The 16,963-nt window shown below is 35.4% G+C and overlaps 1 protein-coding gene across 1 annotated transcript in view; it reads right to left on the minus strand.

Annotated features, from left to right (window-relative positions):
- LOC118262262 (filamin-B) overlaps positions 1-12,843 on the minus strand; it is an 81,839-nt gene extending 68,996 nt beyond the window's left edge. The window contains exon 1 of the mRNA XM_035573456.2: positions 12,659-12,843. The gene's annotated coding sequence lies outside the window, so the exon portion shown is untranslated. The remainder of the gene's footprint in view (positions 1-12,658) is intronic.
- Positions 12,844-16,963: the final 4,120 nt, after the last annotated feature.

A 16,963-nucleotide genomic window follows, 5' to 3' on the forward strand; every position in this document is an offset into this window, starting at 1 on the left:
TGTTTAAACTCTCGTCGACTTTGAACAAAACCTTAATGATTATATTCAATCGAGCAATTAAATAAACGTTTGTACATAAACCTACATACCAAAGGTATTACAGTATTGTAAAGTTTAACAATTTTATTGATGCTTGCTACGTTTCGGGTCAAATCAATAAATTCCTGCAGTAAAGTGAATGTACATATTGTGCCCATAAAGGAAAAAATAGCTAGTACAGGTTGTTCACTAAAATCTGCTGGTAGGCAAGCGTTATCTCTCGCTAGTACCTGTTTGTAGGTACTTCGTTTTGTGTGTTTCGGAACTAGTCTAACCATTGTTTCAATATGAAGGTCGAGTCAATAAAATAAACAAACATTTTTGCTATTCTATTTAGTGCAGTCACGTTTTTTGTTTTATCATTTAAATAAAAGGTTGTAATGTGAGTATTTGTTAAAAACTATAGAACAATGTCTAACCCTTCAAGTAACATGCAACTAATAAGAAATCTATCGAAACTTTTATAAGTTTTTTGTACCTATTTCTATTTTAAGAAACTATTTAATTTTTGAGGTAAATGAATAGATCGCTTCATATCTAACACGAACACTTTGAATGACATCAACGTTGACATAAACCTAAAGCTATCCCATTCTGAACACATAGCAAATAAATAAAGTGTGACCGATTACGTAATGTTTCACCTATTGGAGTACTAAGCAATAACGATCGGATAACAGTCATAAATATTTATGATCTAAGTAAATATAGTTATTGGTATTAACGCACTTGATGGTGTATCTTGTGAACATTCCTTTTACTATTTACTCTTTGACGGTGTTGCGTCGGTGTAATTCTCTTTGAAAATAAACAGGGGTGCAATTCTGCAATTATTAGCTGGAGAATAACATCGCTGTCGGCAAGCACTAATTAGTCGCCACGTCCTGATTCCCTGAACATGTTCAAAGCGAAATATCATCGCTCTGTTTTATTTGAATGGGCGAAGTGTGATACTGTTTCCTTTTGTATCTCAATTCCTATTTTATGAGTTTATTTACTGGGATAAAAAGAAGAGATAAATCTTAAAGCACAGTCATATCTGATATGAAAATCTTATAAGAAATAAATATTTTTTTATGAAATGATAGTCAAGCCTGCAGTTTATTTTACCATACAAAAAATGATATGATTTTATAATGAGCAATGAATCATTACAATCCTCTTTGTTACATATTAAGCAGATTGAGCTGTATGATTGTTTCATATGAAATCACTTCCGAATATGACTACACTTAATTCTTGGAAACCAGTGGGAAACAGAAGGCTGATGACGAATGACAAAACATGTGTAGGTACAGGTATAATTGACTAATTAAATAATTAGTGGTAGGTTGTGATTAGTGGTAGAGGCGTTTGCAACAACGAGGATATAATATCATTACAATTTGAAATTAGGGAGCAAATCTTTGGAGCTGCGGACTGCCTAGCGGGTTACTGAGGCTCCAGCTCGAAAAGCAGGGATAAGTACGGGTTGGTTTTTAGTCAGTAAGAGTCTGACACTTCTTCTCGCCTCGCCAAAAGGGTGCAAATTTACTACAGGTTTTCCGCGAAGGAAAAGTTAGTATATATTATGTGCCTCTATATTTTAATAGAAGGAAACATCCATATCCACATCCACATGTACCCATTTCTTACCTAATTAGCAGGTTCATATTGAAACTCATGTTGTTGGGAGATGAGTGCGCTACCACGGTAACAAATAACAACATTTTTGCATCAACTTTGCAGACAGTGACAATTTCCAAGCTGAAATTGTCGCTCGCGTCTCCTGAATTGTGTTGCTTTTTACAAGGGAAATGTTTCACGATACTGTCAAGAAAAACTCAGGTTTAATGTTTTCCTCATTACCTATGCAAATGGGAAATTATTGAGTACCGAATGCTTGTATTGTTAGGTAATATTTTCTCTGTTAACAATGCAGGGGAAAGTGATTTATACATACGTACCTAGTAGGCTAAGTTCCTAAGTGTAGGTGTTAATTTTTCACTAAGTATATAACTGTAATAGGTTGTGAAGGTTGAAATATTCCCTCATTTTCAAAGAAGGTTCCACACAAAACTCATTTTATGAGAATTAATTATTATTTACTTGAAATGGAAATGAAGATTTTATTTACTGAACCATGTATAATATTTGTATTTAATACGATTTCAATTAAAGGTTTATTCTCTTCATAATTATCATGAAATGAGTGGGTAAACATATTTTATACTAGCTTTTCCACGCAGTTTTGCTCGCGCTGTTTTAAGGGTTTTTTTGAGGGGGGAAAATCATCCAATGACTTTTCTCGCCCTGGGCGAGGCGAGAGGGAGTGTCAGACTCTTACTGACTAAAAACCACCCCGTTCCTACTCCTGCTTTTCGAACCGGAGCCCCAGTAAACCCGCTAGGTAGTCCGCAGCTCCGGAGTTGTTTTAAGGGGTTGGGGCTTAAACTTCTATTAACCCATTACTTCCCAAACATCGAAAATATTGGAATTTTTCTATAATATATATTAAAATTAATTTATTAGTATTACTATGTAATACAATTGAATCATTTGCTCATTTGCTAGGCAATGCTCATTTTGCTGGGAAATTATATTTGACGACATAAATTGTCATAACTTTTTTATTTGTTGACCGATTTTAATAAAATTTTAAGTAAAATCCATCACAATATATTACTGAAAACTGTATACAAATCGGTTTTAATGGAAAATCAGTTTTATTATATAGATTTGGCCGGACCGGATATAAACAATTGCTCGATATGTCCAAATAAGTGTAAATAATATTCATTAAATTATATCCGAGCCGGAACCACAAATTAATCGAAAATTTATTATTTATTTGCGTCTAAAAGTGGGTAAATTATGGTTAAACAAAGTAATATAGAGGTTAATGCATGTTATCATTATTAGCACATACCGCCACACTCAGAGTCATTTAATGGTTACTTAATCCAGTCCTTAGCAATTGTTTTCGATACAAAATCATTGCTAAGGAATAGTTTAAGTAATCATTAAATGACTGAGTCCAGATAGGGTGGGATTGTGTCCGTATTTTCCAATAGACTTGCTTCCTAATTACAATGTAACCATTATACTAGAATAAAGTGGCCAACTGATTAAGTACAAGTAAGTATTATTGGTAAATGTTTCTTTAACATTTTCCCTGCGCCGTGTACTTAGTCAAGCATATAAAAAAATATGATGTAGGACAGAGTACGTATTGTATACAACTCTACCTACCCTTTCGAGGATTAGCAGCTGTATGTAATATCTTTTTCATAAAAACATCCCAGCCATTTAAAAATGTCTCGTTTAAGTTTCATTCAGGATTCAAACCAAATATTTTCGTTATAAATTGAAAGCGATCGTATGTACAATTTTACTCGTGTGAAGCGAAAAATGGCGCTCGCAAAACATGTTGCACTGGACACACGTAAAGGCGACACATCCATACTTCCATACAATGTCGTACGTTTCTATGTTTGTTTGTCCTTCATTCATGTCGAAATGAATAGACGAGATTTTAGGACGAGGATGGAATATGACAAAATGTTGTTATAATGGACAACTATCTCAATCACACGGAAAAACATATCATGCCATCTATTAATTGTTGCTGGCTATTATTAGGTAGGTAGGTGCGTATAATGTGCATAATTATGATTATTGTGCATGTTTGTTAAAGCCTGTGCACCCATTTGCGTCACTTTTTAACCGATTTCAAAAAAAGGAAGTTCTCAGTTTGATCTGTATGTATGTATGTATGTATGTTTGTACGCGATTATCTCGCGTTTGGCTAAACCGATTTTGATGTGGTTTTCAGCATGGTATTTTTCAGACTTAGGAGAAGACATTAGGTATATTAATCGACTCAAAAGTGGAGGTTCGCATTTTTCGCTGCGAACGAAACCGAGTGTAACAGTTAGTAAATTTTCATTTTTTATTATTTATTTCATATATATTATGCATGAACAAATCTCTAACAGTTGATTTTTATTTCATGCGTAAACTGATGGTGCTGAGTGTTTAAATATGAAAACTAAAATGTAAAATAATGTCAACATTGATTTATTTATGCATATCAAATGTTTGTTTGTTTAGTTTTAAAAGTGCTGACAGTTAGATAATATTTGTACTAGTGAGCCGTTCTTTTTACAGGATAGTTATTAAAATTTGTATTTTTATCAATCAGTGGATTTAAGGGGGAGGCTTTTGTTCAGTAGTGATCGTATACCGGTTAACAATAATTTATAATCATTATTTTAAATAACCAATGGTAATCCCGGTATAGAACAATAATTAAACGTTAGTCTTACGATTTACCTGTACAGTTCGCCATTACAGTTAAAACTGAACATACACATAGCCTGCGTAAGTAAAGAAGTCTAATCTGATTGTAGAATCTGCCTTAAGCTTGTCCTTAACATAAATATAAAAATAACAATGGCCACAACATTCCATATAAAGTTACGCACAATTAACGATAAAGAACACTTTACGATTTACGATATACCTACCTATAAATCATAAAAAAATCTATCAAATCATCATAAATCTCCCTAGTTAGTATTGATTGAATACAATACGAATAAACGGGCTACGTAATGAAGAATGAGTCTTTAGAAAAGAGAACAATATAATGTATCGGAGGCTGCGCACGGCGTGGGCCGTAAAACGAAGCGAGATATTATGTAAGTTATTCTGTTATGTTATGTAGTGGGCAGTCGCTACCGACTGTACATCAAACAGCTGATCTATCGTCACTTCTATTTGTAGATTATCTACGAATCGTAACGCTTAGTAGTTAGCTGCGTCACTGGACAAAAATGTACGAAATTGACGTGTCGGTAGGTTTTTAGTTGTCATACTTAATGTCAGTACAAGACGTTGATGGCTTTTGTGAATGACTTAAGTGCAACGGTTGATGGGTTTGAAAGATATAAGATTTAAATAATAATCATACAAGTCTATCAATCACATAGAAATCATTGGACGTATCATCCAAACATTACTTTTTATAGTTATTTTCACTCGTTTGTTCATTATAATAATTCCATGTTCATTATAATAATACTTTACCTATGATATCACGATATATTTTCGATTTTCCTATTATCACAAACATAAACAGATCGTTACTAATTTAAGCCTCTCTGTGAACTTGAATCCGAGGCATTATGCGGTAAAATTTATGCAAAACTCTTGATTAAGAGTCTTCGGATGAGGCAAACTGGTTGTTGAACGGGAACACTGATTCATCTAATCGAAGGCACTTTGAGGTAAGTATCTACTTAATTAGTTATATCTTAGTCATATTTAGTCGCTCCTAGCAGGCGTAGGAGGGTAAATTGTTTGTTTTACTATTTATGTACGTAGTTTTATTTACTCTCCTGTATTTGTATTGGACCCGGTTATAACCTAATGCCTAAAACTATGAATAGATATGACAGTGACCCAACTGTTATGCTCAAGCCTCCTTCCTAGTATGGGGATTAAGGCAAAGTTCTCCTAAAGTGGAAAGTAGGAAGGCGGGGATGCTTACGTTACTAGAATAACAACCCCAAGACTAACTGTTTAGTTTATAAATATATGGCAGATCCAACTTATAGATCAGACCAACAAGTAAATTGACTTGCAGCGAAAATTATCTAAGTATAGTTTCGCTCCAAGTCAATTTATTTGAGTCATGTACCTCACATTCCTCTTGTAATGACTGCTAATTAAATGGTAAGTACCTACTACAAGGACAGTCATGTGGTGACATGACTTACGTCGATCGCCCACTACGGCCGCCGAGATTTAAATAAGTCATCCGATGACTGAGACTGATCTTAATTCCAGTAAAAAATGTGACGTTTTTGCTCATTATGGAGATGTTTGGAGTCCAGCGTGGTAAATAATTGCCGTGTAAATAGGTTTAGTAAGTACCTACCTAAGTATTCAATGGAAACGAGGTGATCGACCACGAAAGATTACAATTAGTATTTGAAAAGAAGATGAGGTTTAATTTAGGCCTGCCTACCATTTTACTCGAATCAACGATGGTATTGAAGCGATCATATTTTTTAACTAAACTCTACTAAAGCTGCATAAACATATTTAATTTACATATTATATATTTTATCTGTTTACATGTCAGCGTATTCTGTTTAGTGTGTGAGCAAAAATTTTTTTAGTCGTACTAGTGTTTTGTTATTTAATGACTGAACATCGTTTTCACAATGGCTAAACAACATGAACATAGCAAAAATTATAATTTGACATTTTATTTTTTACTAGACAAAACAGCAATTACTAAACAAGTACGTTTTTTTTCAGTGTACATGTATCGCATTTAAAGGATGGTGTTTTTACTTTCAAATATCATAATATTATGAATTTATTTCCGAACGGGAGTCCACATATAATACACACACTACATACTATGTATAAATAATTTCCAAACCCAGTATCAAAGGTGATTTTCCTGGGCATATCTGATTTGAACTACCTTCCGACATATTACATTTTCAGCTTACAATAATCAATGTACGTATGCAAATACCAATTCAATATTAATTCCAGGAATGATCCGACGAGCTGAACAAAATATTCCACTTGGAGCATCGACACGAAATGCAGTAAATTAAATCACCATACATACATTTTGGAATTTCTCAAAATATTTATCATTTCGTTTAATACATAACTCCCGGAACTGTAATATTATTGTGAATTCCTTGTGTTAATGTATTATTGCATGTTTATTACAAAAAGGTAGGAGTGGGTCGATCGGTATTGGGTGTCGATGAGGCTTGCCTCCCACAGCGCTGATTTGAATCAATTTATGGCACGCACAGATCTTATTATAAGTGTGCGAGTTTAACTGAGTTTGCCAGCTTTACTCACTACTGTAGTGAGAATTGTGGTGATTATTGCCAGCCTTCGCAATTCATGTTACCTATTGTTTAGATTTTAAAGTTCATACTTTAGTAGTTGTAAAGGTAAAATTATAGTTTCATATACTTTATAAGGTTAAAGAGTAATACCCCAGGTAATACATTCGATTGAAATTGTAAAATAGCAATCGTACAGAAATAAACAATAGATAGTTTACAAAATAATAAAATAAAAATACCTTTTACTGGTGAAAAAGGCCTCATCAAAAAACAATATTGATTATATTTTATTGGTACCATTTCGTAGGATGTTATTTTCGTATAAATGTCAATAGGGAGCGTGTTATTATGAAAAATGTCGGCGTAATATAGCTAGCTGGTAGATTCGGCAATAAGAAGTAATTGTGGGAGTACATCTCGCTCCTTTGCGCACATAATGTTATTTATTTGCTCTCGACACCTACAAGTATGACAAGCGACGTAGATTGATCGTGTGTCGTGATATACGTACTAAGTATAGGTAAGTACCTACCAATATACATGATATAATATGTATAACATATAGGTAACAATGTGTTGTTATCTGTTAGTCGTACTGTCACAGTACAATCGTCAGTATTTCGAGCAAAGTGGGCTACGAAAAACATTTATTATTTTTTGTTGAGCTGTCTATTTTTCTTAATTTAGACTACAGTTGCAAGGATGATCAAGTAGATTGAGGTAATTGTGTTTTTCTTAATTTTAATGGCGGATGGCTAAAGTATCTTCCTTAAAAATGTCAACAGAAACTTTATCGGTAGAACTGGAATATGTCCTAAGTGTAATATTGTTTCAAAATTTATAATTGCTGTTTGTTTGGAAAAGAACACTATGCATACATATAATAGAGGCGTGACGTTACATGCCTGTCTTCCATGGGGGAGGCTATAGAACCAGAATTGATAAGAAATTGAAAAGAACACTATGCTTGAAAAACAGCGAAATAAATTACTTGATGGATCGATAGCAAAATGTTATTTTGAGTCTTTTTTCTTAAGTCCAGGTCCAGAAGTATAGAGTAGTTATCAAGGTAACATTAAACATTTACTTGGATAGGTACCTTTAGTTATTTGAGTGGATGAAAGGACTGAGTTTGTAACAAATATTTGTGTTACAAACAAAATAATATGTATTCTTTTGATAAAGGACTTGTCCAAAAATACAAAGTTTGACATTCTCAATAGAAAAGTTCAATATTAAGATTATAATACTAGGTATTTGTCTTTGTTTTTACACAAATTTTACGACGAGGAGTTTACAAACAGTTTAGATTACACTTTGGATTAAATTTTCCCCCGAGAACAAAGTAGGATGAATCATGAAGTGTCGTTTTCCTTGTAGACTCAATGTCACTTAGACCTTAGGGTCAGGACATATTTGTATGGAAATGTGGCAGTTACAGAAGGCTCCAACAGTTTCAACTTGTGTACCAACTTTATTTCAACGCTTGGAGACGAAATGAACGACATTTTTTCTAACTTGCTCTTGTTTGTATTGACTGTTACAATTTAGGGAGTTTCTTTTGGATTTTTTGCTTAGTTTCAACGATTCTCCTCTTCCTTGAGGGTCTCGGGGAGGGAGATTGCGAAATACCGACTCTCACGAGTCGAGATGTAAGGCATTCGTAGACACCACATTAATAATGTTGATATCTGACTTATTCTAGTCGTTTGTTACAAATGTTCAATAGCTGAAGGACTGGCTAAATAATCCTCGTATAAAATATTTCTAAACAAAGTTATGTCTATCAGAGTTTGGTAAATACTGTTTGTTCCGAATTCTATCTAATGAAGTAGATTTTCCAACAGTTTTCACTAATGAAGAGACCGATTAGTTAGAAACATTTTAATAGTAAATAACTATATGTAAATTCGTAGAAATAGTTATTATTATGCGAAGTTGAGCTAGGTAATATATTTATGTAATAATTCATTATAACCTATGTAATAATTGGTACAAAAACGAGTGTAGTAGTAATTTCCTTGCTATAAATAGAGTCTATAATAAGTTGTCGTATTAAAGAACAATATACAGAACAGTGGCACTGTTATGCACATCCATCAAGCGTCGCGGCGTCGTGTAGGAAGTCGGGTGTTCGGTTCCGTTGTCGTCATTATGCGCGCGCATATCACGCACTCTTCCTACGCGCTATTTGTTGTATACATTTCTTTAATGTAAGAAGATTTAATAATATAGTAATATTTTTATTGCATTGGTTGGGTTAGCCATTGCGATTTAAATTAAATTAAATTAAAACATCGAAACAAAAGACATCAGGCCCATCTTAGAGACGTAAATAACTGTCTTGGATTCCAGTAAAAAAATATGATGATACCATTGGATAAGTAGAAATTATTAAAACAAATAATGAACGAACTGAGGTGAAGTGAATCTCAGTAGCTGATATTGAGCCCTTATTCGATTGCAAACCAAACGCAAATACTATGTTGATTTAGATATATTTCTCTGCAACAACCCCTTAAGAACAATGACCTACAACCAAAAACGTTAATTACTAGATCTGCACAACAAAATTGCAGTAGAATGAAAGACTTACTAAGTACACAAGTACAAAAACTTAGTCCACTAGTTGTCAGGTCATGGTATGTGAGCCTCAATGTCTTGTCTGAAGAGACAGGATTCAGAGCGCAGCCACCCGATCTGGTCATTGTCTAAACAATACGACCTAGTACTAGCTTACCATGCAGTCTAGACTAGCGTAAACCTACACCGAGGTAATGCGCTTAATGCTTGCGTATAGTATTTAAATAAATTATCGCGTTGCTTTTATTTTTAAACTCTAATTTTAAACTATGTTTATTTTTCTCAGTTTAAGTTTCGAACATATATAACTTAGAGCCCGGCTTCAGGAGATCTATAGATAAAAATTAATTAAAATCTGATCTGATGATTTTTTGTAATATACATTTAACCGTGAAAAACACGAAATAAATCTCTGTCAGTTAAACACACACAAAATCCATTAAATTCTTTGATGTTAAGTTATTTTGTATTTCACAGAAATAATATTTCACGTTTGACTGGTACTGCTTCACAAATGTCCGAATTCTGTTGAAATATTAAATAAACACGTACATATTTATTTCCAGTTTCATTTCTGTTAAAAATCCGTCCATTCCTGTTACACAATAGTCACTGTCAACAACAACTACCCCTGGCAGCCTACTGATGTCTTATGATGGACCTCCTCTTCATACTCTTCAAATTGAGTCAGGTTAAGGTTCTAAGGTCAGATTACTAAGGTTCAGGTGTCAGATATCTGCTATGTAACTATGCTATGAAGATATAATACCACTATGCAGCTATGCTAGCTGTGCTACGAAGATGCGCCACCGCAAAATAGCTGTAGGGAGGAAGATGCGTAGCTTGAGTATGCGATGCATCGAGTAGGGAAGCTATTCATAGCACACAGTCGTAGCACGCATTGTTCCATATAAAAGACATAACTTAGCAGACAAAAGTAGGGGTGAAGTAATAGGCATGCTGCCTCAAAACTGTCAACTTAATTGTCTATCTAACACTCTAGTTAGCACAATCCTGATTACAGTCTCCTGTATTTCCTATTATTCATACTTTTGCGAACTTAAGTTTAACTGAGACCGTTTGGAATACCACCAACTTGGTCTTAAATTCTTAAGTTACCGTCAGTTTTGCGAATGTGTCAAGTTTTCTGTTAGTTTAAGACATGACCGGTCCAAGAGTGACGTAATTGTAGAACCAATGGCTCGCTCGGTGCAGGCGGCTGCTGGACAGTTTTTAGCGGCACTCAGTGAATTCACCGCTACCACTGCCCACAAAATATTCAACCAGTGACATGTGGACTGATTTAATGCGATGACCAAGCATAAATTACGAACGTCCCTGTTGAATTTATAACAAATTCCCAACCAAATTTTCGTTGATTTAGGAAAATATTAACACGATTTGAATTTTAATCAATGTGTGGAAGGAAACTGCTAGCTCAGATGTTATGATAATATATTTATACGATATGTTACACCTACGATACGAGACTGGGTCTTGGAGTTAGGTAATCTGCGCTTGCCGGTTATTCTTCATCTAGAGAGACTTGATTATATTCAACACTTAAATAAACACCTACATTGTCGTTAATTGTTGTCATCCACATAGTTACGACACTCAATACGAGAAGTAAGAAATTTTTGAGGATTATAGATTCAATAATTTTTAGAAACCACTCTTTAAAAGAATTTGTTTGAAGTCGAGTCTAAAGGAATCTTCAAAAGGTCAATGTTATTTTTTCCCTTTGTAATTGATGCAGATTAATGTTTTGTTTCGGCCGCACAAAAAAGATCAAACAAAAGCCAATGTCGATATAAATCCAGGCAACACTAAGGGAAATCATAAAACGTAGGTAGGTAAGTAGCCGAAGCCTCAGATTTAGGAAGGTGCTCATTGTTCGTTTATTTTCCAATCTTGCTTACAATACAATACCTAAAGGTAACAATACGAGCTCGGTTACGTATTTTTCTTGAATTGTAAACGGAGTAGGTGTGTGTACAAAAGGAATAAAACGGAGGGGTGCTAAAATTGTATAATTTTATTTTTAACAAGCGGCGGCTAACGACGTTCTTCGTGCTCGGTTGCGTCCGATAATGTGCCGGCCATCCACGTAGAAATATCTATCTATACAACGTACGTGTACTACTTTACATACTTCATATGTCTGCAGTATTTAGCGGGAGATATCAGTAAATAGGGACATACTGTACGATAAAATATTTTGACAGCGTTCTGCGCGCCAGTCGCATGGAAGAGTACCGTGAATTTTGAACGTAAATAATGGAATGAAAATGTAATGAAATATCCTCATTCATTTTTGGTTTGCGGATTGTTAAGTAGTGAGCATACAACCCGATCTGATCTGTTTAAAATATTTTAATGGCTTTCAAACAATTCTTGGAAAAAGTAATGATTTATATTTATTTCATTTTGATAATAATTTCTGACCAATAATTATTTGCGTATTTTAATAAATATGAAGTGGATCGCTATTTTATGTAGGTTTTGTATGTTTTGTGTATGTGTCTCATTATAAATATCATGATTGTTTTTGTACGTTTTACACAAGTGCCGAAAAAAAGACGACCAGGCCAGATACCTGCATCTCATATAAATTACGTCACACTGACAGGTACGTAATATTATATCAAAACAATCATTGAGTGTTGTAAGAACCCACAATATTTTAGAGGTTTTAAGCATTTTTTAAGTGATTATCTTACTGTTGAATTGTCATAAATCACAGCTGAGTATAACCTCACGACACGTGCGCGGTGGGTGGAGTGCGAACATATTATACAGTATGATGTCATTAACGCGACACTTGGTAATATTTGTCACTTTCTGTACTTGGGCAATGTGTTCAGAATGCGCAGGCTTCGATGACACACTACTCCATTTAACGAGTTATGCAAGCCATGAACCGGTTACTTGCAAATACACTCGATCATTCACAAAATCAAAAGCACCTGCTTTGAATACTACTACGATCCTAAAGCAGCTACAGAGATAACTTAAAATAACTTTAATGACTACGCTAATCTTGGTACGAACATGATAAGTACCTACGTCTTAAATGCTAAACTGCATAGCTAACTTACAAATGCCCTTGTTGATCTTAAAACGTAGAATATTGTACCAAAATAAATATCAACTGCACTGTTTACCTTATTTGTAAATAACTAGAGGCACATCACTAGATCTTTCTGTCACTTCACTAAGTTAGCACTAGTATTTCGTTTGTTTTGAAGGTTTATAGCACACAAATGTTCGCGTTGCGTGTAGTCGGTGCGCGTATGGGCGCCGAGCATGCGCGGGCGAGGCACTGGCCGCGAGGAGTGACGGAGGCAGCAGGTTGCGCGGGAGTGCCGCCCCCTCCCCCCCACGCCCCGCGGCGCGGCAAGGCTGCCCCTGCGCCGTCGCACAGGTATTCCGACTGTGACGACAACGTGCCCATTTATGTCTTTGGACATGGTTGATGGCCATAACGGCCATATGGTGTCTTGCACTCGGTGCGATTATGTTTTTTCAATGGAATTCAGTAATAGTTGTGAATTACCTCGACGTGTGGGAAATGACAAAGAAACTGGAAAATTACTTTCCTTGTGCCGTAATTTTTTGTTGTTTTTGTAGATCGTAAACGTTGAAGATATTTTATAGTACGTGTAGGTAGTACGAAGTACCTACGGTCGTCGTGCCGCAGGTCGTAAAATATAGATAATAAAACATAACACCGCGTTAGACTTTCCCTGCAGGTTTAGGTACAGCTTTATACATAGGTGCTATTATACTAAGACTGACTATGACAACAGAAAAGATTAATAAAATCAGAGGATCAATGAAAAAGACCGACAATAAAACATAACACCTCTACCAAAATAACTTTGTAAATTCCTTCCTCGCACTTCCATATAAGTACGCACATTGTAATGTTTACGATCCATGTTATGTAAAGTGGGACCTATTAATATTTATATAACTTTCAGTTTCTTACCGAAGTTCACCATTTTCGTCGAGTTACCGTATTCTCAGTAGGTGTAGGTAGCGCCCTGATTTCATTATATCCAATATCTCTGATGATGAATCCTTTTATGTAAAATTTCATTTCGGCATCTTTCTTAGACAGCTTTTATTGTGCAATATGCGTACATAAAAAGGTTAAGTGCTTATTATTTCCATTCAGTGGTTGATTTCTTGTTCACTGACATTTTATATAACAATTTTATACATAATATCATATACATATATACGTTCGCACTTATTTATTACGTTGCCCGAATATATTTGATATGATGTTTATTGTGTCGTATTTCTTCTGGCTTTTTCCCAACTAGGTTGGGGTCAGTGTCTCTACTTAGTCTTGACCAGATACTATACACGGATGATAGTTTTTAATCTTTCATCTAATATAATGTCAACATATTCTATCTGGTCTGTGTTTTTCTATTATCACTAACTCAATGTAATACTGATATGTATATCGACCCCTACATGCATAAACTAGTAAAAAAAATCTCCGGATTCGAATTGTGTACATCAATAAACTACAGGAGCATGTCACCACTATGTAGTTACGAGGCGACGCCGACGCCGGACGTCCAGCCAGTCGATGTAATGTATGTATTTGTTGGATTTATTAGTATTTCTTACGAAAGGAAAATATTTCGTAATTTATCGCGACATAAATTTTATTTAATAATATGGAGGCAGCCTGCAGTTATCTGTACCAGTTAAATTGCCTTCAAGGGTCACACAAGGTTTAATTTGATGTGGGTCTGCTCGAACCTTTATGTTAAACAGTAATTGTCGATTTTACACTGAAATTTTTAAAGTCTGTTGTATGTTATTGAGGCGTGTATCAATAAGTTTCCGAGCAACTGTGAATCTGTAATTTGTGTTAAAATTCTGTGTAAGGCGCTTAATCGATGATGAACTTTGGCATTCAATGAAATCAAATCGGAGCTAGCATCAGACTCTCATAAATATCGATCAGCCGTTTCCTCTGGCCGCAGTGTTACGATACAGTGTTGTTTCAAATTATAGACGCGTGCGCCACTGCGGGCACGGATGTTGAGAATTGTCAGGCGAGGGAACAGCCCGCGGCATCCTAACTCGTGAATAAATTTGAATGACTGAGCAGAGGACACGGCGACATTTGGCCTACAGGCCGCAGGTGTCATGTTCCATGTTTCCATAAAATCGCGTGCGACGGAGGTACGGGAAATCTCTACGACTTTTACGAAAAAAGTACTTTACACATGAATGACTTTCCTCCCTTCGTTTTATGGTTTTACTGCCAGCAATATATTTGATCGAATTGTAAGTTTGTGCGTAGGTAGTTAGCAGTTTGTAGCTACCTACCGATACCTTACTTAGGTAAATGTGTATCGTAAAACCATGCACGGTTAAACTGTAACTTGAGTGCCACGACATCGGTACGATCTAACTTGGGAATGCTGAAACTCAGATTGAATTTTCGTGTTTACTGGGCGCAGGTGAAATGTTTCAAGAAAATTTTTCAATAAATGAAAAGTGGAATTGGTTTGCTGCCGGAAACCGTATACAGTTCGGCGTATTTGCTATTTTACTCTCACACAGAACAAGTAGGTGCACGTGTTCTGCTTGTAATCTAACTAAAATGCAGTAAGAATTTTCTTGGAAAGTTCAAAGATTGGCACGAACTGTCTTTTATTTGTGTTCTAATTAAACGCGCTGTGGGTTTCCGACGACGTAGCATTCTAGCTAGAATGAGCTCTAGATCCACAAGCTTAAATGAATCTATAGAAAAAATAATTTAATATTGAAAAACGGTACGTAAAGCTTTTATTTATGAAGCCCACCCGATCTCGTTCAAGTGCCGGTTTAATTTCACACAAAGATGAATCAGTGCGGTCAGTCATCGGTTGTGGTGACAAGTCGGTGTATGACGTCACCGGTACATTTATGGCCGAGTGAACAGTTCAAAAAGACCACAACACCGAACAAATAGGTTCCACATATTTTGGTGACTACAAAGGAAGTCAAGTTTGATGTTTGGGACTGACGCTGACACCTGAATTGAATTTATCGATCATTGTAAATACCGTAATCATAAGTTAATCTGCAATGTTTACTAGTGAAAATTATTACCTATATACTAATATTTTTATACATATTATCCAAATAGCGACCCACCCCAGTTTCGCATGGGTGCAATGGTGATATATTATGCATGTATTATACATAAAAACCTACCTCTTCAATCACTCTATCTATTAAAAAACCGCATCAAAGTCCGTTACGTAGTTTTAAAGATGTAAGCGTACAAAGGGAAATAGGGACAGAAAAAGCGACTTTGTTTTATACTATGTAGTGATTATGTTATGAGGTTCATAGAACTAGAGGTATTCGGACTTTCAAACATCGCTGACTTTTTGCTCAGCATTCAGGCAGACCACTCTACTAAAGAATGTAAAAATTCGAACACTAAAATATTATAATTAATTTCACCAAAACAAAGTGGCCACACAGTAGCCCATCTTCCTGCAACAAAGCAACGTGCATTGTAGTGAAAAGCGGTTTTGTATTCGCGTTGTGGGCACCGTTGTGCCCGAACTGAATTAAAAGTTGTACCCTGACGCTGCCGATGTGCCCGTAAACTGATAACGCACAGTTACATGCGCCGTTCACGTAATGTAGTTAGTCGTAACGATGCTTTACCAGTCCACTAGTCAAGTTACCGGCCAGTTTAAAACGTTAGTTAAATAATGGCAAATAATTGGTTTATTGAACGACGGCCAGTATGGAAGCCGCTTCTGTGTTTTGGTATAAATTGATTCTTATTCAATTTATATTAAGGTCTTTCAAATGGGATATTTGCTTTTCGCACCTTTTACCATAGTTATGTGACAAAGACTTTCCCTTCCAAAAATAGGCAATTTTACTGAATCTAATTTAATACTCCGCCACTTAACTTGTGTAAAATTAACAATGATTAATTCGGCACGTTATTCTACAAAACACTTGAGTAACCATTTGATAACTGGTTGTTATGAAATAGCGGTTATTCAATTTACGGTAACTAAAGCAATAAGGTAGTCGGAAAGGTACGTTATCAAAGCTTTGAAATAATAATGAAAATAAAACTAGGGTCTGTTTTATAAGACAATAGTGAGGGGCGGCACGCGGCGGTGAGCGAGTAGCGAGTACTAGATAGTGGAGCCCGGCTTGTTACGATCCCGGCTCGGGTAACAGAATTGCAATTTATAGCTTTCTCGTTGTTTTTCATAATTTATAAGATTAGCAGCGTCGGCGTCGCGATACCATTATAAATTTCAAATAAGCTTGATTTATATTGTTACGTACTGCAGAAACGAATGCTTCCTTACGAGTGAACTTCCTCTATATTTGATACACATTGTTAGTCGAGTGGTTGCCAGTGTAACTACTGAACTTGGTCCTATTAAATAAAAAATCAATAAATATTTCCAGTT

The sequence above is a fragment of the Spodoptera frugiperda genome, chromosome 12, assembly GCF_023101765.2.
Source record: "Spodoptera frugiperda isolate SF20-4 chromosome 12, AGI-APGP_CSIRO_Sfru_2.0, whole genome shotgun sequence".
Classification (NCBI taxonomy): domain Eukaryota; kingdom Metazoa; phylum Arthropoda; class Insecta; order Lepidoptera; family Noctuidae; genus Spodoptera; species Spodoptera frugiperda.